The sequence below is a fragment of the Geospiza fortis genome, unplaced genomic scaffold (assembly GCF_000277835.1).
Source record: "Geospiza fortis unplaced genomic scaffold, GeoFor_1.0 scaffold275, whole genome shotgun sequence".
NCBI classification, from domain to species: Eukaryota; Metazoa; Chordata; class Aves; order Passeriformes; family Thraupidae; genus Geospiza; species Geospiza fortis.
The window spans coordinates 1748361-1753534 of NW_005054341.1; positions in this window are offsets into that span (position 1 = coordinate 1748361).

The following is a 5174-nucleotide window of genomic DNA, read 5'->3' on the forward strand; positions in this document are numbered from 1 at the left end:
AGGGCCGAGCCGCGCTCCCCGCGGGGCCGGGGCTCCCCGGGCTGCAGCCTGGACAGCTGTGGCATCGCCCACGGAGCAGGACAGCGGTGGCACGGGTGGAGAAGGCGGGTCCGTACCCAGCGCGATTGTGCTCCCCATCCCAACTGCATCCCCTCGATCCCTTTCCTGGCGCTGGCAAATCTCCTGATACAACGAGTAACTCGCGAGCAGGGCTGTGTCCTTTGCCCCATCTCTTGTTTGTCTGCCTGGGCTCTGCGGTAGGGCCAGGCCCTTGCATAGGTATGCGACACCTAGCAATTTAGGGTCCTCATCAAAGCCAAAGCCATCGGCACACCATCATTAGCCGGGGTCCTGCTGCCTTCCCGGCAAGGCAAGTGCTCTGTGCTCCACCTCCTCTTCCCAATATCTCTCAGGGGCTTCATTTGCAAAAGGCACGGCCAGCCTGTGACACCTTGAATTACTGCGGAGGAGGACTGAAAGCAATAACAACCGAGACAGCTCCATTACCAGCTCCTCCTTTGGGAGCGGCCTTTCCCCTCCATCTCACTACTTCTTAGTGTAGGAAGAACACCGATTTGAGACAGGAATTCACATTTGGGCTGGAATAATTCCTCCTGTGGACCTTCTTCCCTTGGCTTCCCTACCACGACTCCAGCCATTCCCGTGAAACATCCCTGCAGGATGAGGAGCTCACCCGGGGAGGTACACAGCAGCAAAACAAACCACCCCAGAACTGCACCAGAGTAATTAAAGAGCTGCTAAAGCTCCCTCATGCCAGCAGCTCCCAACACTCGCTAACCTGATTCTCACTCGCGCCATGCACTCAGTGGGAGAGGGGACACCGAGCAAGGTGAAATCCCTCAAAAGTTGAGTTCTTTTTCCCTTGCATTCCAGTGCAGATAATGTTTAATTTTATGACTTCCTGCAAGTCTTTAGCATGAACTGAAAGTTCGTGTAGTGTGACTTCAGGGTATGCCAATTATGTAAATCAGCACTAAAATAACAATGGCAACGTAGTTTACACATCACTGACATTAAATGAGCGCTTCAACTTCTAATTGCCATTCCAGTTCAATCTTAGTGGGTCATGCCAGGAAAAAGTCATTTCTTGCCTCAACACTTGCTGCCTGTGCCTGGAGCAGAGGCTCTACTGTATGCCCAGCACAGCGTTATCTCCAGGAGCACTCTGTATTAGGATAATGAGCCTTACAAGGGAGAAATGTCTTTGTGGCTGCTCTGAAGGCCTGCATACACTCTGATCTGATATCAACAGGGTCTTGTAGGTTTGCCCCTCTCTGACTTTAAGTATAAATAAGCCCTCAGACACTTCTCTTGGCCATAAACACCTTGCCTTTATACTTTGTCATGCCTCAATCTATTTTAATCTGGAGCTGCTGGGGCAGCAACTCTGCCTTCCTATCTGTTTCCTTGAGGGCCCAAAAAACGACACTGAAACACCTATAACACATTCCCTGAGTGCACTGGCACCCACCCACAGCAGAACCTCAGCCATGGCCCCCCACCTTCCCCACAGAAAGGTTTCTCACCAAGGCAGATCCAACTCCATTGAGGCAGTATGCTGGAAAATGGAGGAAAAGGTCCAAAAACGTTATCCCTGAAGATTTGGTTGTGGCCCATGTCTCCTCAGCACAAAAACTGACTAAATTCTGCTGGGGCTGTGTGTTGCCTGCTCCACCCCAACCCAGCACACCTGAGCTCACCAGCTGAGAAGCATCTTCCTGATTACAGAGAGAATTGGAGACAGGTACATTTATGTATCATGAACTGGAGGCAAACACGCCTGGATGTGCCCACCCAGACTCCCAGCTCCACAAACGAGCCCTTGTCCCCTTCCCACTCCTAGAGCTGTGCAGCAGCACGCTTGAGATAAAGAAACTAAATCCCAACTCCTGCATTTCCTGCAGCTGAAATTCCTCACAAGCTCTGTGAAAATGAGGACTTGAGTGGTACATCAGCTAAATATCCAGCCCCATCGAGGTGGGCTCCCACAATGCCATTGCATTTTAGAGAGTTACTTCAAGAGCAATCCTGCTCTTCAGCCCAAGCCCTGCCCGAGAGAGAAGCCACCACTTACACTGAAAAGATCTGTGTTAGTAAAGCTGACTGTGCATATTTGTTAATCTCCTTTGTGAAATTTCACTTCTGCCCCTCAAACTACACTGATTCATTTCTTTCTTCTTTACCACATGCACTCCTTTTTTTGTCTTTTTTTTTTTTTTTTCTGGGCAGGTGTTTAGCCAGTAAGTACTCAATTAGTGGCACCTGTTGCTAATGTTGCAGATCCAGGTGTTCCTTGCTAAGACCCAAACACAGCTGATAGCTATCAACTTCAGGTGTTGTTGGGTTTTCTTAGTAAAAGGGTGGAAAAGTATCCAAATAAGGGCATCTTTTACAACAAGGAGAGAGTCCTTTTTTCAGAGGAGACAGGAAAGAAGAAAATATTTTTTTCCCTCAGAATTTTCTCTTACAAATCCTGTACAAAATCACATTTATACACTGCCACAACGTAGTGTCTTTTTTTCCAACTTGGTTACACTGCTGGTGGCTGTGGGCAGGAGACTTCTGGAGGACCTAGATGAGAAAGGCTCCCTGGGGTCTGTGACCACAGCTTGCAATCCTAAACAAAATGGCCTAAATTCTGGTCTAGTTAGAGACACAAGCCTGCAGAAACACTTGCATCACTCCGTGCACAGTGATACTCAACATTTACTACGAGCAGCAGCAGCCCTGTGTGACCAACGCGGAGCATTTTTGAGATTCCCACTTTAGACCACTGTCCCCTGGATATGATAAGTATGTGAGATATGAAATATTAATGGTAGTGAGCTTTTTTAAAATGGATTTTGCACGTTTCAATGAATAAAGCTCTTGATAAAAGTCTGTGCTGAAGCATGAAACATATACACAGTGCAGCATCAAATGTGAGCAGGGCGACAGCCGAAAATGAGTTAAGATGTGTCAGTGATGTTGAGGTTTTGCCTTCATAATGGGTAGAGATTATCTGAAAGCTTTTCTTTTCCTGAGCTGTGCTTCCTGCTGGCATGTGTGTGAATATGATGTGTGGCCATTCTTTAAAATATTACTTAATACTGTTTTCCAAAGACACATTTGCCTTTTGGTGGTTTGTCTTTTAACATCTATCAACTGGCTCTGCTGCACAGCCTGTCTCCTGTTCTGTGAAGGATGGATTCTCACCTGAGAAGATAATTTACAAGAAGGTGATTTGTTTTTGAAGAGAGGAAAGGCAGCTTATTCAGAAATGTCTATTTCTTTTTTATTCACCTTTGCTGAAATCTGGCAGCTCTTCAAAGCTGTTGCACTGCTTCACAGCAAGTCTCAATTTCATTCATCAAATCTCAGCTTGCTTTCCATCATAGTGGCAGGGAAATTGGAATTTATCAGGAAATACAATGCAGACCCAGGATTTTCTCAATTTCCAGTATGTCTCCACTGCTAGTGAACAACAGCAATTGCTCCCAGCTCTGTTACATCTGCAAATACAGGCTGCAGCAATCAGTTCATGTGGCTGTGCAGCTTTGAAACTGCAAGACAAATTCCTACAACTTGTAATAAAATTACTGGTGAAAGAGGAAAAGGGGAGGCTAGGATAATAACCTCTTTTTTTAAAGTGTTTTTGCCTTTGATGCTGCAAAGTTCCAGATTTCAAAATCCAGCATTTGACCTGTGGCTTTTATCATGAAGAGGTGAAAATGCCACAACACCTCGGTACAGCCTGGAGAACAACCAAACCATCACTGGACAGATTCTGAGGCACTGCCACCACTGATGCATGTTTAATTCCGTGCAGTGGGAATAGTCACAGACTAGGGCAATTCAGTAGGCCCTGAGGTGATTCAGAAGATCCCAGTTCTCTTCCCAGCAATAGGAGTGTCCTTTTACTTTCCACAGTGCCTTGGTTTTCCCACCATGGAAATGAGATGATCATGCTGACCCTCACTTGTAAGTTCCTGCAAGACCTTCAAGTAAAGGCACTAAGGGTTAGTCACTGTAATTGTTTGGGGTTAAATATTAGGTTAATAATAATCTCAAATATCTTGCCTCAAAGACAGTGGCAAAGTTCCTACTTGTTTTGGTGGTACTGGCTTACATGTTTAAGCAATGAAGAGACAGGGATGCCAACTCTTCTGGTCAGAAGATTTGAAGCAAAGTGGGATTTTTTAATTATATAAGTCTTGTTAGGAAGACAATGAGGTGAGGGTGTTCTCCCACAAGAAAGGGAAATGGCTGCGTCATAGATGGTCCACTTCAAGAGCTTATAATTTCATCACTGCACAGATGACGTCAAGCAAAATGGAGGATAAAATAAAGCTACGCATATTGTCTTAAGAAGTGCATATTTTAGCAGTGAAACTGGATAATGTTTTGCAATTAAAATAAAATAAAGGCAAGCGTGACGTTCTGTGTAAGCAGATTGTGTGTATGAAGGCTTTATTGTAGCTGCAGATTTAGGGCATATGAAAAGGTTTTCTGTGCTCAGTTGCAGGATGAAAACCATTGCATCATCGGGCATTCTTGTTCTCTAACACTTCTTTGCCTTTGGTAGTGAATGCTTGCAATTTATTTTCTGTTGTAAAGTCATGTTTGCTCAGGTCATTATCATTCCAATTTTTAAATATCCTCTTATGAGCAGGCAGAACTACAGAGAGCAATAGTGAAGATTTGTGCTGGGCACAAGTGATCAGCAGCTTCACCTGCTTTGTGCTGCCAGCAAAGCCCTTTGCCTGTTGCTTTCAATCCCATCCCTTGTTCCCAGCCTCCAGAGGGGCTCTGATGGGCACAGGTCCCCATTCAGACATCACCATGGAACTTCACCTGGGAGCCTGTTTGCTTGTGTGCTACAGAATCCACTGGCTGGGAGGGGCTCAGGAGAACAGCATCCTTTGACTGCTCCCAGGCTCTTGTCTGCTCCAGCACATTCCAGATTGCAGGGACTAATTACTAGCAGCACACATTCAACTGCTTCAAGGTACTGTTTATCCTCAGAACATCTGTAACCTTAAAGTTCTGGAGTCATAGTCAGACTCATGTCCCTGTATCCAGCCTCCACAGTTCTCTCCAAGGGGAGGAATATCCCCTTGATATTCCTCCATCACTGTCTCCATTTTACAGGAGGAAAGAAGGGGCAGAGACCA